Here is a 20991-nt window from a genome sequence, read left to right on the forward strand (position 1 = left end):
GTGGTGAGGGTGAGTGGTGAGGGTGAGTGGTGAGAGGTGAGGGTGAGTGTTGAGGGTGAGTGGTGAGTAGTGAGGGTGAGTGGTGAGCGTGATTGGTGAGTGGTGAGGGAGAGTGGTGAGGGAGAGTGGTGAGGGTGAATGGTGAGGGTGAGTGGTGAGTGGTGAGGGTGAGTGGCAAGTGGTGAGGGTGAGTGGTGATTGGTGAGGGTGTGATTGGTGAGGATTAGTGGTGAGTGGTGAGGGTGAGTAGTGAGGGTGAGTGCTGAGCGGTGAGGGTGAGTGGTTGTTGTGAGGGTGAGTGGTGAGTGGTGAGAGTGAGTGGTGAGGGTGAGTTGTGAGGGTGAGTGGTGATTGTTGAGGGTGTGATTGGTGAGGATGAGTGGTGAGTAGTGAGGGTGAGTGGTGACGGTGAGTGGTGAGGGTGAGTGTTGAGGGTGAGTGGTGAGTGGTGAGGGTGAGTGGCGGTTATGAGTGGTGATTAGTGAGGGGTGAGTGGTGAGGGTGAGCGTGAGTGGTGAGGGTGAGCAGTGCGGGTGAGTGGTGATTGGTGAGGGTGTGATTGGTGAGGATGAGTGGTGAGTGGTCAGGGTGAGTGGTGAGGGTGAGTGGTTGTTGTGAGGGTGAGTGGTGAGGATGAGTGGTGAGGGTGAGTGGCGGTTGTGAGTGGTGATGGGTGAGTGGTGAGCGGTGAGGGGTGAGTGGTGAGGGTGAGTGGTGAGGGTGAGTGGTGAGGGTGAGTGCTGAGTGGTGAGGGTGAGTGGTGAGAGAGTGGTTAGTTTTGAGGATGAGTGGTGAGGTTGAGTGGTGAGGGTTAGTGGAGAGTGGTGAGTGGTGATTGGTCAGTGGTGATTGGTGAGGATGAATGGTGAGTAGTGAGGGTGAAGTTGAGTGGTGAGGGTGAGTGGTGGTTGTGACGGTGAGTGGTGAGGGTGAGTGGTGAGGGTGAGTGGTGAGGCTGAATGGTGAGGGTGAATGGTGAGAGTGAGTGGTGAGTGGTGAGGGAGAGTGGTGAGTGAGAGTGGTGAGGGTTAGTGGTGAGAGTGAGTGGTGAGGGTGAGTGGTGATTGGTGAGTGGTGAGGGTGAGTGGTGAGGGTGAGTGGTGAGGGTGAGTGGTGAGGGAGATTGGTGAGGGAGGTTGGTGAGTGGTGAGTTGTGAGGGTGAATGGTGAATAGTGAGTGGGAGTGGTGAGTGGTGAGGATGAGTGGTAAGGGTGAGTTGTGAGTGGTGAATGGTGAGGGTGAATGATGAGTACAGTCAATATGCACTGCTGTTATCATACCAGGTACCACCACCACAATATGTACTCCTCTCATCATAGCAGATACCACCACAGCAGTATGCACTGCTGTAATCATAGCAGGTTCCACCACAATATGCACTGCTGTCATCATAACAGGTACCAACACAGCAGTATGCACTGCTGTAGTGATAGCAGGTACGACCTCAGTCGGTATACATTGCTGTAGTGATAGTAGATACTGCTATCGAGTTGGTAGATACCGCTATAGTAAATACTAAAACAGTCAGTATATACCGCTACAGTCAGTCAATACTGCTACAGTCAGTATATACTACTATACAGTCAGTACATACTACTATACAGTCAGTACATACTACCACGGTGAGTAGCTACTAGAGTCAGTAGATACTATTATAGAGTGAGTAGATACTGCTATAGATTTTGTAGTTACTACTATAGTCAGTGGATACAACTATAGAGTCAGAAGATACTATACAGTTAGTCGTTACGAGTATATAGTCGGTAGATACTACTGTAGGCCCAGTAAATACTACTATGGTCAGTAGTTATTACAGTCACTAAATACTACTACACAGCCAGTAGCTACTACTGGCTCAGTTGATACTACTGTACAGTCAGTAGATACTACTACAGAGTCAATAGATACCACTTCCTCTGTTGTATGTAAGGTGTTGTTAGTATATATACCTACGAGGGGTAAAGATATTTTTTGAGGGGGGGGGGGAGACCGCAATTTTCGGAAACCTTTTGACATCAACTATTTACCCCACACTTTCTACAACTTTTTGGACTTGTGAAAGCCTCTTATATATTTGTTGGTGGAGAAATGTACAAACAGCCCACCGGGCTTTGACAATACCTTAGTATCTGTGTATATATATGTAAGGTTTTTAAGAAATATATTTTTCACCCGGGCAAAGCCGGGTACTTCCGCTAGTATACATATAAAAGCGGCTGACAACTACCCTTTAACCAAACACATAAAGGAGTTGCATTTGCACAAGTGAATCATAAAGTAAACCAACGTAGTATGCGCTCCTGCAATGGAGGAGTTACAAAACGACACGAACTCTCTCTCTCCTGCAGCCCTCCTCCCGTGGCGAGATTGCCAATCACCATAATTGCCGTACGCGAGTGGAGCATGCAAGTCGCAGACTCGTATCGCGACATGTGCAGCAAGTGCTTTGGTGGCGCCACGGCATCAGACTTCACGGTGAGCTCCTAGGCAGCAGTTAACTAAGCCTGCACTGCCAGGAAGATTGCTTCGGCTCGACGTAGCGACCCTGGCAGCACATTGAGACTTCACACTCGTGCCTGTGTGTGTCCTCTCATCCGCGTGTTGCCCTTCCTGTCTCCCAGTGCAATTCCGAGGCAAGCGTCACACACACACACGTTGCTTGCGTGCACTTTTCAGATGGTGTTCTTGATCAACGGGCACGTCTCTGATCCATGAGTGTGTTGCATTTATTTCGCACCGTATGTAGCCAACCCTGCTCATCGGCGGTGCGGGGGAAAGGACATTGGAGTTGCGGGGTATGGAGTGACTAGCTTACATTCCCTATACTTTACACTCCTATGGGGTTTTGTATTGTTCATTGTTGTAACCATCTGAGTCGCCCCCACTGGACATCTGTGAGAAAAGAGCTTCACAGCTCATCGGATTCCTCCAGGATAAATAAAGATTCTGATTCTGCAATGTATAGCAGGTAGATATATACTGATAGCAACAAAACAATGTGCTTCGTTAGGCACATTGGTATTTTACTTTCCATTGCTAAGTTTACTTTTTCATCGCATTGATCCCCGGGGCCACACACAACAACTACCCTTGGTTGGTCTACGCGCTCCGATGCTCTTTTCACGGTGTGTTGCTCACACAGACATGTTTAGTTCTTGAGCGAACTTGTGCGTGACCTTTGTTCTTTGAGAATATTCATTTTGAATCCCCACCGTGCGGCCTTTCTTTATTCAGTTATTCTGTAATGCCCTTCAATTCGTCTTCATGTATTGCCATGATGACCGAGTCATACGAAAATCTATTGACGTTCACCGTATGGACTGTTAAGAAAAGTACGCAGGCTGTGGGCAGACGGGGTGAAGATCGGTCGTCGAGACTAATAACGGAGTGGCAGCCAAAGAGGGGAACACGCCTGCGGGCACGCCTCTTTTCTTTGGGTCTTTCGGTAAAATCGCGTAGATAGGTTCAAAATAATTTTTTTTTAATTGGAAAAAAACCCACGACGTTTCGATCACAACACAAGCGATCGTCTTCAGGTGAGAAAAGCGAGTAGGAGTCATGAAATTAGCTCCCAGGACCGAGAGATGGTGACAGCTTGAGGAGGCCTTCATCCAGCAGTGAAATAATCAGACTGACGACGATGATGATTAACGCAATAAAAGTAACGTAACTTAATTGTGGAGAACAAAGTTCCTTGTGGCAGAATGAGTCTCGAAAGGAAATACAGCGAGCCTCAACCTGGAGGTTATGACAAACGATTTCTCTTCATGATGCAATGTCAGCCTTCTGCACAAGTTAGTACAGCGATGTTGCGATGCAATCGAGTTATTAGTGAAACATCTCTGATACAAGCAGCTAAATATGTCGGCAAAGGAGACTTGTCAATGTGTCCTCTAAGGCGTCTTAACACCAAGCAAGACGTCATCATTGGGTTAAACGATGACGTCACCCTGCTGCTCTTTTCAAGACCGGGAGCAGGTGGAGGGCTTCACTTTTCTGGCAAATTGCCCGATGATGCTGGATGTAATTACCAGCGAAACGTCGTACTCAGAACTTGTAAATGTTGTGGATTCACTCTTCAACACACCGGTGGGCTAAAGTAGTGAACTATTTGTCTTTTGTCAACGTCACACTTTATTTTACTGATTTGCCCGTGTCGGGTGGTGGAGGGTTGCGACACATTTATTAATAACGCGATCTAACCCAAAAACTTCATTATGAACAATGTTATAATATTCCAAAACTGGGACTTACGGTTTTATTGGAGCATGACAAACAAAAACACTCTAAAATCTAGGAGCGAGGGCAATACAACAATGCGTTTTAGAACAATGCCGCTGATATCATGGCCACTTTCTGGCTGCTCGCCATCGGCGCTTTCAGATACGCTTCTGCGGCCGTCTGAAACGGCTCTTCCTTCCGATATTCCGAAGCCACTGGTAGCTATGCACCTTTAGATCATCATCGAGATTGAAAACGAATTTCTTTAGAACAGTTTTTTTTTGTTATCAGTATGTTGTCATCCCCCCCCCCCGGGCAACTCCGATTAGCACGGTTGGCTACGTACGGCTCGAAATAAGTTCAACATACCGTACAAGAGTGGACACAGGAGGAGGAAGAGAATGGAAGCGACTCAGCGGGGAGGTGATGCACAGCAAGGAACACACAACCCCCACCCAGGCGGGAATACCCTGCGAGCATCAACCTCATCAGTCTCAGCCATCGCCGCTCGACATTCGTGGTCACATTAGAGAGCTTTGCGAAACTGATTTCGCAACAGTTACCTTCATTCATATGTTTATCTGTGGATTAATTTATTTCAGGAGCAATGGCAGCAGGTTATTATTATTCAGCCCCTGTAATAGGTTGCAGATGATGAATGATTGTTTTAGTCTCACCAACACCCGTGACTTTCTAGCAGCACGCACTGGAACAGGCAGGGCTGGAAGAGACCTCATTGTTAAAAGTGCAACGTTCCACTCGCGGAGGAACAATATGGACCACAAGGATCCTCCTTCTCCATGATTAAAGGGCTGGCATATTACGACGAGACGTGGCAACTGCTGTAACTGGATTTTACTTTTACCTAAACAGAGTGGAGCCAGCACAACAGGTTTATAATTACAGGACTAAACTCTTCACGGCTACATGATTTATGTCCCATTTTTAGCCGTAGTGATGGATTTGAAGTCTTCGGTAATTCTACAAAGCACCAGTTAAAAAAAACCCACCGAATGAAAATCTATGACCTCATTTGGCCGGGATAATTACATCTGAGTGCTAAAGGCCACAGTGTGCGCAAACACATTTTTTTTTTACTTTCACCAAGAAAGGCGGCGGATGATCGGCTCTGAGCGAGAAGCCACGGATAGCAGCAGTAGTCATCGGGTTATTCGGAAAGCAAAGCCATAAACAATACGATTTGGATTCATACGGCGTCGAAACGCGACCGTATCTCGAGACACTGTGCAGAGACAGAGGCGCGTAGGTATGAAATGCCCCGATGGCAAGAAGGCACATGTATGTGTACGGGATTTATTTTATGGAGAAAAAAAACAGCCACACAGAGATGAGAAGAAGAGAGGGTATCGAGCCTGAGCGTGATCACGGGAAGGGAGTCGACAGCATGGATGGGTGCAGGGGGGGGAGGCTTCGAGACTAATGAGGTAGCAGAGGAGAAAGAGCAACTTCCCACTGGATGTCAAGAAAAGGGGGATTGGTGGCCGCGCTGGAGAGTAATGCAGCGGGGAGCACGATGGGATTAGAGTGGAGTGGTAGGCAGCGGCGAACCCCGCTGAGGATCTTGAAAGACGGAGAGTGTGATCTCGAAATTGATTTTGGGGAAATGGGAGCCGGTGAAGGTGACGGAGCGTTGAGATGATGTGTTGACATTGACGAGTACGGGTAGGAAATCTTGCAGCAGCAGCAGCAGCAACATTGTTAGTTTAGTCCAGAGTTTGGAGACGAGGGAGTTGGTGAGGCCGTGGAAGACGGAGTTTCGGTGGTCGAGTCGGAACGTGATGTAGGCATGAACGAGGGTGGGAGATGGCATGTAGAGTTGAGCGACGTGATAGAAGGGAATGAGAGCTCGGAATCAATGGCAACTTCAAGTTCTCACTCTTGCCAGCATGATGCCAGAATCTAGGAGGCGCACGTTCAAGCTGGAAACTTTACTGAGCATGGCCTATGGCAATCGAAATGCAACGCTCGGCATATTTAAATGTTTTATGCATTCTGCATGTCCTTTAAACTACTACAACCGGCCAGATGGTTCCCTGACATAGTGAACGGTTCACAATTGGAAAGTTGCGAGTTTAATTCCTGGTTGGGATCTTGACTCAGACGAGCACCCCGCTGGAGATGAAAATAAAGTACCACTTTGTAGTGAAGTGAACAGCGGTTGTCCTATGGAGAAACTCGCCCCCACCAAAGGAAGGTGGAAGTTTCACCACTGGCTCTGGGCTGTAAACAGAAGACGAACAGCGCCTCATTGCTCAGCTGAGCAAGAAATCATTTTGACTTTAAACTATTAAGCCATTAGAGCTGTCACCACGAACAGCCCCGGAGCAATGGATTATTGAGGACAGGTTTGGCTAAAGGGAGCTCGCTTGCGCTCGCCACTATTGTGGCGCTGAAGTCTCAATTCTCGTCGCTTTCAGGCCGTGGGCTGAGCTCACGTTCAGATTTCCCACCGGGTCGCTATTCCCGTCCCGGGCACGTCCGCCGTGCTTACTGCGGGGGAGGTCCCGTGCTGTGGGAGAGGTCCCGTGCTGTGGGAGAGGTCCCGTGCATGGCCGAGGCTGTCTGATTTGACCGGGCCCCTCCCACGCCACCCCTTACCAACTTCACAGAGGAAGCACCTTTGCCGCCGCCACCGCAGCAGCCGCCACTAATTGGAATGCGCCGACGCCTTGTCGCCACATCACGCACAATGTCAGGACGACGCTAAATGCCCCCACCGCCCCGTGTCGCGAGCTATACACCACTGGCTCCCCTGTCTCTCTCTCTGTGTGTGTGTGTGGTCAGGCTTGAGGGAGAAACCCCCTCGGGGATCTACGTATAGCCTCATTCGCAGGCAACTCTAAAGGATGCGTTACGACTGCGATCACTGAGAGGGTAAACCGTGCCCGTAGAGCGTCAGCTGCCCTTCCTCGTCCGCTTGGCAGGTAAAGTGTAGCACAGGACGCCGAGATAGTACTTGGAAGACACTTTAACAAATATATATTTTGCCTTCCCATGATTCTCGTCCTCGGCACAATCGTTACAACTGTTTACGTCTTCACACCTGTCCTTGGCTAATTACGTATTACAACTTTAGTCGCTTTGTGCAATTATCATGGGTGGAAGTTGCAGGGGGAAGGGGCTGCACGGGGTGGCAACGCCCCCCCCCCCCCCCCCAACAACTGGGCACATTTATTTTCAGTAGGTTGCAATGAAGAAAAAATTAACCCGTAAAAACAAAGTTTTCACTATAAATCTTTATATGCGTGGCATCGGTTTATTTTTATTATTCATTTCTGTTTGTCTTGAGTAAGAGTTTCATTTTTATCACATTGGTATTTTAAATTAAATATGGAAAAAAAATTCCCTAAAAAGTGGAAAATTTTGGAAATTTTTTTTCACGAAAATAAATTGTCACGCACAACGAGTCTGTGTGCAGAATGTTAGCTCGATTGGATCACGGGAAGTGGGTTAAAAAACGATCGAAAGATTTGCACGGTCGTAAGCGCGCAAGCAAGCGAACTTAATATAAAGGATTTAAAAAAACACATCATTTATTTAAATGCAACCGCGATTCCTAATGTGAGGGACAAAGCGAACTCCCCCCCACCCCCTCCCAAATATAGACGTCAAACTCCGCCTCTGGAAATTATTCACAATTAATGTTTGCCTTTTTTGCCTTCGCCATTATCGCAACGAATGTCTCTCTGCCATTGCGCGCCTCGTATCGGAGTCTCCTCTCATTCGAGCTGCTCCTGCACTGCCTCATCCTTCATGCCGTTACTCTACTTTTTTTTATCCTGAATTCAGCCCCCGCATCAGTTCCCCCTTCAACGTTTCCACTCCTCACGTCATTCCCTCCCCCCTAGCAGCACGGGACCGAACCTACGACATTTGTCCACGAGAGAAGTTTTCCAAAAGTGGGCCTGGATTTGGCAAATCAGGTACGAAGCAGAAACCGGTTAGAGGACATGAGGCAAAGGGGGAAGGCGATAACTCTTATAAACCCGTGTAGTTGTTACCTCTGTGGGAGAGCAGGGCATATTGCGAGATTTTGTCAGAAAAGAAAGCCAACCTGAACCATTTGCCAGAGATCTAAAGACCCACCCTGGCTTGGTGGGAGAAGCAGGGGTGACATCTGTGAGGGCTGGGCAGTCAGCCATGTTGCAAGATGAAACAGCAATTCCCGTGTCAGGAATGTGGGCGGACAGTCGGCACTACCCGACGCAACCACGGTTTACCAGCATTACTGTTTGCCTACAGAGAAGCACCACAAGAAAGCTTGGGGTTTGCCCCATTCGAGTTGTTATATGGTCGCTCGGTGCGTGGACCCCTAAGCATACTTAAAACACCTACGGTCAAAAGACGAGACTGAGGAAGAGGTGAAGACGACCTACCAGCATGTTTGTGAGCTCCGAAAAATAGGCTAGAGCAAACCTTCTTGGTTCTTTCGGTAAAGTCACGTAGAAGGGAAATAATAAAATAATAAAAACAAAACATAATAAAATACAATTCTCACGACGTTTCGGCCACAACGCAAGCATCCGTCCTCAGGTGAAGAACAGGTCTGTCGGAAAGACAGCGTCTGAATGTTTCAGCGTCTGAATGTTTCAGACGCTGTCTTTCCGACAGACCTGTTCTTCACCTGAGGACGGCTGCTTGCGTTGTGGTCGAAACGTCGTGAGAATTGTATTGTATTACGTTTTATTTTTATTATTTTATTATTTCCCTTCTACGTGACTTTACCGAAAGAACCAAGAAGATGAATCCCTGCAGTCACGAAAGCTTTAAATCGAAATTTAGAGAAAACCTGCTAATTGGCTAGAGAGTCGTGAAGGACAGCTGCAGGGAAGCAGAACGGATTATATAATTCGACGGGCTAAAGACCGGAACTTTATGGTAGGCGATTTCGTTCTGCTGTTGTTGCCTACGGAGCAAAACAAACTGCTGCTGAGATGGAAATGTTCATAAAACGTAATCAGAAAGGTGGGAGTGGCAGATTACAGGGTAGAGGTCAATGGGACTGAACGCCTGTACCATGCCAACATCCTAAAGAACGATATTAAGAGAGAAACGCCCCCTGTTTTGAAGCCTGACATGGAGGTGAATGGGTGTGGCATCACCCACCTGGAGGTCGTGATGGGGGAGGGGGGGGTAACACTTGCTTGGCTGAAGATGGGGAGGTAGGCAAGGAACCAGGAATTGGTTTGGTACCATTACCACGGGATCCAGAAGAGAGGTGGGGGACGTTAGTGTCGGTACTGACCGAAGGCCCCAACAGCAATTAGTGTGTAACCTCTTGCAAAGGTATAACGATGTACTAACAAGTAGACCAGGCAGTACAGAACTAGCTACCTACCGCATCATGCTGACAGATAACACACCCGTGAGACAGAACCCATACCCTGCACCAATCGCAGTGAAGGATCAACTTGATCATGAGGTGAAGGCAATGCTTGACATGGGGGTGGTTGAGGAGTCAGACTCTCAGTATTCCAGCCCTGTTGTCTGCGTGGGGAAGAAGGATGGCACAGTGCGAATCTGTGTGGATAGTCGACGCTTGAATCGAATCTCGGTGGCAGATGCTGAGCCGAAACATGGAGGCATTGTTCACACAACTGGGGGGATGTCGGTACTTTTCAAAGCTTGACCTTACAAAAGGGTACTGGCAAATACCAGTGGCAAACAACAATCGGCACAAGACGGCATTTGCAACTCATGATGGTTTTGTATAATTTTACGAAAATCCCCTTCGGTGTGGTAAATGCACCGGCAGTGTTCAGTCAAATGATGAGACGGCTGCTGACAGGCATTCCCCAGGCTGTAAACTCCGTAGATGAGAAACTCATCCACACGGCAACTTGTAAAGAGCACCTGGAGGTATTGGAAGCAGTCCTAGAGCATTTGAAGAACAGCCACCTGACGGCCCGACCAACAAAGTGTGAAGTTGGTAAGAGGGCTCTTGATGGCCTTGGACATCGGGTGGGTGAAGGGAACATTCGGCCTCAGGAGGCCAAAGTTCCGGGCACGAAAATGGAACTGCGTTCGTTTTTAGGATTGGTTGGGTTTTACCGCAAGTTCATCCCAAACTTTGCCGAAGTGGCTAAACCTTTGACGGATAGAACTTGCAAGGGAGAACCGAACCACGTAACGTGGAGTGAGGAGGCAAAGCAGAGTTTTGAGGGGCTACGAAAAGCCTTGACCCATGAACCAAGTCTGAAGCTGACAGATGTGGACAAAGCGTTTGTGCTCCACACAGATGCATCGGAAAACGGGCTAGGTGCAGTGCTAATCCAGGAGTGTGAGGGAGAGTTGTTTCCAGTACTCTATACAAGTCGAAAACTGCTCGCCAGGGAGTGCAAATATTCCACAATTGAGCGGGAGTGCCTAGCTCTAGTATGGGCGGTACACAAGTTGCGAATGTATCTATATGGAAGTGAGTTCATATTAGAGACTGATCACAAACCCCTCTTGTACCTGAATTGGGCTAAAATGGAGAATAGCAGGGTGATGTGTTTGGCCTTGTCACTACAGCCATATAATTACAGGGTGAGGGTTCTCAAAGGATGTGAGAACATCGGGGCGGATTTCCTGAGTCGAAGCGAGACTGGGTCCCCAACTGTTTAAGGATGTTTCAGCGCGCAACGCAAGGGAGAGTTGAGGGAACCTCAACGTACGAATGGGGGGGGGGGGGGGGGGGCATTGTGGCGTAGTGCGTGAGGCGTACCCATCAAGCTGGAGAGAGAAACTCGTGTTTTTGGGCGCGGTCCTTTGTGTGGAGCCAGGAGCCACCACAGCGTGGTCAGACCGGCGTGGGGACAGGTTTTGAGTGGAACAGGCCAACCAGGGGGAGGGAATCTGACCATTTATATTCGGACCTCTCACGTGATTGGCCCAGGAGCTCAACAATGGGCACGATAAAAGGAGCACCCAAATTGGCAGTGGGGGATTGGGTGGATCTCAACTCAGAATCAGCAGCAGCAGTGGTGGTGGTGGCGGCAACGTTTCTCCACCACCACCCCCCAGGAGTGGCTGGGCGTGCTCCCACCCTCAAGCAGCGACGCGAGTGAGGACCAGGGGATCTTCACTCGGCCAATCTGGGGATTGAACCAGGGCAGGTGGGACTTCTGGGACAGAGCAAGGGCATGACAGGAGCGGCAGGAGCGGGGAACCAAGCCGGTTGCAGCCTGGCACTGGCCAAGCATGGAAACTGTTACCATCTGGTTCCCTGGGTGGCAGCTTGGCTAGCTTTTGACATCTCCCACTGCTCAAAGCGGGGAAAAGCTCGAGGCACGAGCTGCCCACTGCGAGGGGTTAGCAAGCGAGGAGTGGAAACCCCTGAGGATGAACACGGGGCCATCTGTAAAGCAGAGTTGCGTGTGGGAGAGGAGGGAAGGTGTATGACCCCTCCCTCCCCCCTCCCCGAAGCTTCTGTGCGAGTCTCTGGGAGGCATTAGGAACACGAGGTGTGATTGCATATGTGTGGGTGGTTTTCTGCTTATTTTTATTCGTTTGATTTTCTTTGTGGTAGCCTGCTACCAGGCTATAGCTCCTCTGCTTGGGGTGGTTGGTGTCAGCTCGCGTAGAAATAAAAGCTGACATCCCTAACAGCCAGGTCTCTGAGTGGTCTAACACCAAGCTCGACGCAATACACCCAACCGTCAGCCCTCCGTGGATAGGCAACTTGTCTTAATTTCCAGCGTAATTTTTTTGTTGTTTAACATTTTTCTCGAACTACCATCCATTGGCCGCGCGTGCCGCCTTCTTTCCGCGACTTCGTCCCGTTCGTTTGCGTTCTAACGCGACGCGCAACGTCTTGCGAGACGCAATATCTGCCCACCGCTTTAACGGCGCGAGAGCCCAGCGGAGGCATTGACCGCAGCGTCCGAAAAATAAACACGCAGAGTTCATTTAGCCGCACGGACACAATTTAAATCACACGCAGCTGTCCGCACACACGTGCCGTTCCAAAAGAGCGAGCACTTTACAAGAGTACGTTATCGCCACAGAGAAGATAACTCAAACCCATCACGCAACCGGCATGAGATAATACGTACTCCAATAGCGGAGGAGAATTCCAGTATTGATCTTAAAATAACTGTTGCGAATATACCATCGCTTTTAATTCACTGTCGATGCTCTTGTGTAATACGTGCCGTGAAACCCACTGGCTTATGTAGTAAGGTTTGTCACGTAAACAAAACATGCCAATTCGTTAGGGGCCGTCCATAAATGACGTCACGCACCTAGGGGGGGGGGGGGTCAGACATTTGTGACGATGTGTGACGAGGGGGGGCGGTTGATAAATGTGACGTCACATCAAAATGCGCAACTTTAAATAAGTTTAGACAAGACGTTCTACTTAATGAAATAGATTTTTAATAAATGTTTTCTCCTACAACATCAGAGTGCAGCGGCACGTTAAATACGCACTACAATGACAATAGTTTAAAGCGATTTGAAGCATGTTTTATTTTTTCTTTGGGGGGGGGGGGGGCAGAGCTTTGTGACGTCATATTTGAGGGGGGGGTCTGACTTTTTGTGACGCCGTGTGACGAGGGTGGGTGGGTCAAAAATCGTCCAAAATCGCGTGACGTCCTTTATGGACGGCCCCTTACTAGTTCAGCAACACCGGTGTGTTGGAGAGTAAACCCGCACCATCTACAATTCAAGTGTACCTATGTTATGGATAATATTGGCCACGAAAGCCTTCGTGTTAAACTAACACCGTTGTTTTAGCTTGTTGTACGAAAGGTTTTGGCCGCTTTATCATATATAATTTGCATGCAAAAGGAACACATGACCTTCATGGTGCAGTCGAACATCAGTAAATATCGATAATAACTTGTTGGACAAGTAGCACGAGCAGAATGCCTCCAAGGGCCCCACAATAACCTCCCCCCTCGCTGCCGTGGAAATCGACCCCGGGTGCGTGAATGTGTGCCATCACGTTGCTGCTAAATTACCAGCGTGCGTTAATCAACTTCTTTGACATTGGCTGACATTGCAAAACTGCAACAACAAAAAACCCCCCATCTGATTATCGTCGAATGAACTAAAAAAATTGTGAACATAATTAATTATATTTTTTTATTTAAAGCTTTCGAGACTGCAGGGATTCATATTCTTGGTTCTTTCGGTAAAGTCACGTAGAAGGGAAATAATAAAATAATAAATATTTGTATTATTTTATAACATAATACATATTTGTATTATTTTATTAGAATACATATTTGCATTATTTTATTATTTCCATTCTACGTGACTTTACCGAAAGAACCAAGAATATAATGAATTATCTTCCACATACCAAACAAGGTGCCTCAGCGCCTCGCTTCGTGGTCTTGCAAACTCACAAGTCGTGTACGACTCAAAGCGCCTAAGAACGTGGCAGTACGGTCAATTTAAATGTATGGTTTTCCTCGAGCTTTCGGCGCAACGGACCCACGCTGCAGAATATAATGCTCTCATCATTGTTATAGGGGAGGCAAACAGTAAGTTAAGTATACACTCTCAGCTTTGTTTTGTAACTTTTGACTGCGTAATCTGTAGCCACGAGCGACACCAGAAAGCCATTAACGTGACGCATCGATTCTATTAGCGCTTCTGACACAATGCCCAGGCTGGGCACATCATCATGAAATCAGTGTCCTGCCACTCGCATGGAATATTAATTCCCCACGGGCGATTATTCGTTGAAAATTGTCTTGAGCCCAGCAGCATCAACGTTCACCATTATACAATGAGCGACAAACACATTAAAACAAGGTGAAAGCACATTCGCGGACTTTAAAAGGTGTTGGAACATCCCATTAAAAAAAAAATCTCACCTCCACTGCTACTAATATACGACAAGCAGATATTCAATCACTGCAGCAAGCAGTGTAATCATGGTAATTTCAATCGGTCTCGTGCCCCTATTCAACGGAACCATTTCGGATGAATCTGATTAATGCAGTTTGGACCACAACAATTTTTCACCTTCATTGGAGCAGTCTCCGTTAAGGCTGTACTGGGTAAACACAGATACATTTTAATCTCACACTCTTGGCCACGCTCACACATCTGGGACGTGGATGTTCTACTTTAAAAAAAAATTGGCAAAATGTGCAGCGATTGCACATTGTGTTCAAAGACAACAGCGATACTGCTTTGGGACCCACAGCCGTACTCAGCGAACCTCGTCTTCCTCCCCTTGGTGCCTACTGGTGCTAGCGTTGGTACATTTCCTTTATCATCTTTGCTGCCCCACAGAGCACCATATACGGGACGCTGTCCAATTCAGCGCCTTTGTATACCACCAGACAATCTCATGACTCCCCCGTTCCTTGTGTTCGCATTTACACATTTGCCAACCGACAGAAATGAGCAATGCATAATTGCCCAATACACATTTGAAAAATACAAATATTGAAAATGGAGGGTTGCAGATGGACATTCGAGGTCCGCCGCATTACGCCGATGATTCAAATTATATAATTATCAGAGGCCTCTCGAGGCATATTTGTGGCGTGTAGGGCCCCTCCTACGCGTTCAAACTAGCGCTGCTGTCAGAACTACCACTGAAAGTTTTGTCTCGTGCCAGCGCAACCACAAGAGCCGACTACTTTCTGGAAACTTTTAAGCCCACGAGAGCCACTGAGCTGCACCATGTGTTACACGGGGAAGGAGAGATGGGGGCGGGGGAACCCAGACTATCCCCCGTGATGCACAGGGCAGACGGATGACCGCATCGCGTGTTGGCGACCCGAAGGGCTGGGGGGGGGCAGGGGGAGTGGGGGGCGCAACGCGTCTGCCTTACGATGAGGCACATGCATTACACGCCACCTGCTAGATATATTTTGTGCATCGCCACAATTTAGGGCTGTAAAAACTCTCCCTCCATCACTCGTCCCATCTCTCAAGCAACACGGTTATTACATAAAAATAAATGTGTAGTACACTGCAATTTAGAGATTCCCTAAATAAAGAAACCCGGAGATGTGCATAATGAAAATGTTCTAGTGTTGCGCAGCGAGCCTGGATACCGGATTAAGAGATGGCTGTGATTAGATATTACTTGCGAACAGAGATTAGAATGGTGCCCCACTAAGTAGCTAATGAAACATTAATAGGTGATACATTTTGTTCGCAACAACTTCGTGCAAATGCTTTGCTACGATAGTTACGGCCACAACTTAATTGTGGTGCCAGCGGTCTCGTTTCAGAACCGCGCCTTTCGAGCTGCACTCCGGCGTTTGGAATGGATCACACACGACCTTTAAAAAACGTCACCGTCAACGTGAACCAAAATGTGTTGATTTGTTTGACCTTGACAAATATTTACAACAAAAACAACAAAAAATGTGTTTGGCCTCCCTGAGCTCTATCTCTCGTCTGCGTGTATTCCTTATTAAACCAAACCAAGTAATTTTTTATTGAAAGCTTTCGTGACTGCAGGGATTCATATTATTGTTTCTTTCGGTAAAGCCACGTAGAAGGGAAATTATAAAATAATACAAATATAAAACAATAAAAAATATATAATCTTTATTGTTAAATATATAATAATAAAAATCTTACTTTTTTTTCTATTTGTATTAATTTCTTATTTCCCTTCTACGTGACTTTACCGAAAGAACCAAGAATACAAACCAAGTTAGTTTACGTAACAGCCGATCAGCCCCCCCCCCCCCCCCCCCCAAGGCGCGATATGCGAGACCGCCCTTGCCACGCCAGCCACGTGGCTACGGCGGGATGCGGGGCTCGCTGTTCACGGTGCGGATGCAGCAGCAGCGCGCTTATCGCAACGTCGCGTTACCCAACCTCGCGTGCTGCCACCCCTAGCACCCCACCATCCCCAATCCCCCATGGGGACGGTCACCGCGTGCACCCTCGACACCCTCTTTACAATAACTGCCGCTCCTGTGGCGCATTCTAAACAAAACATACACAACTCCTCTCCCGCCTCCCAGTATCTTCTCATTCCCCGCAGTTGTGGATGCCCTCCACCCAATGGCCGGCGGCTTCTGCTATGCCTGCCCCCCCCCCTCTCGATCACAAATTGTGCCTCTGCTTGACAGTGGAGACGCATTCGGAAATCAAGACAGCTGCTGCATGCAAAGCGTTGCCACCGTTCTGACAACATCACGACTTAAAATGCGCTCCACACGGGGAATGCAGATAAAAAATGTGCTATGTCTTTAAAATTGCCTCTGTATAACAACCCCTATTTTCCCACTGAGTGTACACAATCGATGCGTGTTTAGCCTGCATGTGAAATCACCATCGTGTTTGCAAAGTAACTTAGCAGCCTTGAGCTGCACTGAGGTTTCTGTGGGAGACAAAACGGACATTATGATTTATCTATTTTTGTGCAAAGTTTCAGATAGAAATCGGTACATGGGGTATTAGGTCTATTAAAGTCGTAATTGCATGCCACATGCACTGCTCATTATTTATGTGCTCTGCGTCATCCTGCTACCCACGGGTGGCAGAGAAGGCCGGGGAATAACTCTTGGTGAGATTGCCTGTAAATACGGAGTGCAAATTTGTACTGCACACGCACAGGACCTGAGCAGAGCAACACAGGTCCTACGGGGAGTCACGCCACCCCAAAACGCCATCATGGCAATCAAACCAACGGTGCAAAAAGTACAACAAATGGGGATAGTGAAACTGAATTTGAAATAAAGAGACAGTAATTATTTGCACACCAATATATACATTTTTTTAAAAATTCCCATGCCGATCACATGCAAATGCCACCTGATATTATTTATCAAATCAGCAATTTACATACTCTTGCATGTGCCTATTTGATTAAATGTTTCATGTAGAAATAAACATCCGCTTCCAGAATCACAAACCATCATTACATAAGTATCCTGGTTACATGGCAAATCATTCGTAGCTATTTTATGCAGATGTAATTCTCCAAATTTCATCATGGGTTCAAAATTCGCAGGTTATTGTGATGAAAGGGTACTATTTAAATGCATTTAGAAACATGCACAGTAATACTAAAACCAACAAAATCTAATCAACTAGGACCTCCACAATAACACCATGAAATAAAAAAACACCTTACAGTCTCTCCAATGATGGGGAAATTCTAAACGTGTTTCATATTAATTTCCTTCCCCGGTGAAAGCTTTAAAGTCACCCATGACATTAGAACCCCTAAAATTTGATATGACACTCATAGCTGGCACAGGCCACATCGAGTATGCTGCATTACACCCTGGCTCTCCATTTTTCCAGCTTTCTTCAGCGTTGCCATGCCCAAAACTAACGAACACCTGGTTGGGAAGCCTTTCCCGACAACACGTGCCCAGCTAATTCCCTACCTATCATCTGTGTCGGGAGGACACTGTCAAAGTTTGTTTTTGTCAGTGCACTTAAGCAAGCCTGTCTCAGCAACAAAGGCACGTGGGCATAATATTCCCTTCCAAGACGCCACCTTCTATTAAATTAACGTGCCCCCAGCGCCATACAATGTAGATGCCCCCCCCCCACCCTGTGACAGGAAACTCCATCCTGCCAGCCCACACTGGGAGACTCCAGTCCAGCCTCACGATTGTATTGGCAGGTGCGGGTTTCCTGTCCACTGAGGTGCAGTGGTGTGCTCCCCCGTGGTTATTGAGCGGCAAGCGCGCGCCTCCGTTGAGCGCGCCGCTTGGCTCACGGATGTATTTGTCTCTGCCACCGACTGTTCTGAAGACAGGTGGTTGAAGCCCTTTCATATGTAACGTGCTGCACACCACATCAAAGGCCGTGTGACACATCACAACCCGCGGCGGCGAGCATCAAACAAACAATGCAACGGTCTCAAAAGCAGCATCATAATTGATTTTTTGTTCTCATTTTAAAAACAGACGCACAATGCAATATTTGAAGACAATTCAATAGAATATTATATTTTATTTCCCCCATTTTTTTTTACACGCTCATTATTTGTAATGGTAGAGACTTGCAGTCTTGACACGAGTCGCGACGGCAGTTTGCTGCATTCCTCGACTCAGCTTTTATTCCACCCAACGGAGCAGCCAAACTCGATGCACACATTGCAGAACATTTCAAGCACACGTGTTCTCGGCTGCGAAAATACCAACAATGCGTTCACGAGTCTGAGAACGTCAGCACTCATCAGCAACCCTTCTGGATAGTGAGAAAGCAGGAGCACTGGGACAATACGTGGCTGATGCAGTGACCAATGAATGAATGGCCACGTTTCAACTCTTAAGTTGCATTTGCGCAACTCCTCTCTCCCATAACTATTTTCGCTCTCCACTTTACTTTATGAATGTTAATCTCAAGATGTGCATTTTTAATGCACGAAATCCCTCATCCTTGACAATAAATCTTGCCCGACTTGTCAAGCTTCATCTGAACGCAACACACGGCGCAGGATTTTAAGCCATTTCCAATTCACGTCAATAGCTCTTGTCTAGATAAAGCTCGTCATCTTTTTCAGGTCTCGCTTTCCAAAGATACGTCGTCTCATTTTTGGTTTCTACTAATCGTACATACACACATGCCTAATTGGGGTTGATGGGTAAACCTTACGACCCAAGTTCGATTCCCGCCCATGGCCAAGTGATATCTGTGCAAGCCCAGGGTACCCACATCACCCGGCAGTGACCAGCATGATAAAGTCAAACAAGCCCCATGACCGAAAAGTTTGTGGAATCTTTTATCCAGCAGTGGATTTGACAAAGCGCTGTAGAGAAATTACTCAACATACGAAAGCAACGTTCAATATATCCACAGCGAGGCCCCCCCCCCGAGTATCGAATAATTATCTTCCACAGCTTTGATGCCAACACTTGATCACAAATCTCCAACACCTCAAATCACTGTATTGGTTCGGTCTGGGGGGGGGCAGGAAAGTGCACCCGGACCCCCCCTTCCTACCCCCACCGATTTGTACCGCAATCAGTCCCCCTCTCCTCTAAGATGGCAACATCACAACACCACCATGCTTCGTCCTACTGCTCACATGCTACATCTTGGCTGGTTGCGGAGATGTGAAATATCTCTCTTCTTCCCTCCACATACAAATAAAGAGGAGTTTGAATTCAACACCATGCGAGTTTTTTGTACCAGTCGTATCGAGCCTAGTATTCTTCACTGATTTTCAGAGGGGAAGGGAGGGGAGGGTGCACTTACGCCGATAAGACATCACCAGTGTGAGGGCCGCCACACATTTGAAACCATTTGGGTTTGACAGTAGCACGATGACGGGAGGCGTTTTCACATTCGTGTATTGTCGGGGGCCGCACGAAAGGCCACCAGGAGCCACCAGGGGCCCGCAGACCTGGCAATGAAGAACGCTGACATAGCCATATGTTTTGGGACTCCTCTGTTTTGTACAACATTGCATGTGGAGTTGTCCTGTCGGTCATCTTCACCGAAAAACATGAACGATACTGGAATTTACAAAGATTCCGAACTACGATGTGACATTGGCATACTTGAACGCACTCGTCATCAAGGTCCCTCCACCTACAAAGTGTTTTGTAAAAGCTCGCGATACATTTCTTGCGTAAATGACACTCAATGACAACGATTGAAAGTTATTCTCATCCACTCATATGCGTTTCATCATTGTAATGGCAAACAATCGGGGAGGTTGTACACATTGCGGTGTCTCTGCATCACCTCTTCACCTTTCACAGCCACCAGCGCAGCGACAGGTTGGTCCCAGTTGTGCTTCAATGGCAGCAACGACAACAATGTGCAGCACATTGACTCAAACAGCTTAAGAGACAATTTTATCAACTTGCAGCTTATCTTATCGGTCAGGTTTACCTCTGGTACCTCAGGGTCAAGCGATGGTGCCAATCGCTCACAGTTAGCCATTTACTAAAGGCTGATAGGATCGGAATTAATTTCGTGGCCTTTTATTGCCTTGCGGCCCCAACTGGACTCCGTCTTGCCTGCAGGGACGGGTGGTGACCCAACTCCACACCCTCCTCCGTTGCGAGTGTCCTCTCCGTTTAATTAATCCCGATGTCTACTTAAAACCCCGAAGCAATTAATTGTTCCAACAAGTACAGCTGTCCAAATCTCTGTAATTTACCAGAAACGGTAGAGTCTACGTCCTGTAAGTGCCGCAGTTGGAAATGGCCAAACCCCTATTATTTTACTAGGGAAGGCCCACTGAGCTATCTAGCTCTTTTTCATAAGTGACCTGGCCACAATTGATAGCTCACTAAAGTGGCTTATCTTGTGGAAGTGTATAGCAGTAAAGTACTCTAAACGCATGTTTCTAAATGTGGAGGGAAAAAGCGGAGGACCCGAAGAAAAATCTGCGCGACCACAGGGAAAACATACCAACTCCCAAACCCATGACCTCCTGTATACCAGGTGAGGTAGTTAACATCTTGCTGCCGTGGCACCCCTTGCTACCCCCCCCCCCCCATCCATCCCTGCAGGGCTCTCCAAATGCCAGGTTGATCAAGATTGAGACGAATGGAGCGGATCCTGTTGGTTGCAAGCCTCCTAAACTAAAATCGGTGGCTTTGTGAGCTTGCATCAATCCCTGTGCACCAAATGAATGTGTCACTGCATTGAGAGCAAAAAAAATGAAACTCTAAAAAGAAGATTGCCAGATAACTCACATTTAAAGAAACCCTAAGCGAAAATTCCAAGGAAAATTGAGCAAATATTTACACGGAAAGAATGTATGTTGAAACACATCGCGAAAATCTTTTCCAACTTGGTAAAAGATTCTCATTAACTTTCAACGTAAATTTCGAATCTTTTACAAAGTTGTGATGGGCAGA

This window comes from Lethenteron reissneri, chromosome 25 (assembly GCF_015708825.2).
Source record: "Lethenteron reissneri isolate LAM-NWPU_2019-01 chromosome 25, ASM1570882v1, whole genome shotgun sequence".
Classification (NCBI taxonomy): domain Eukaryota; kingdom Metazoa; phylum Chordata; class Hyperoartia; order Petromyzontiformes; family Petromyzontidae; genus Lethenteron; species Lethenteron reissneri.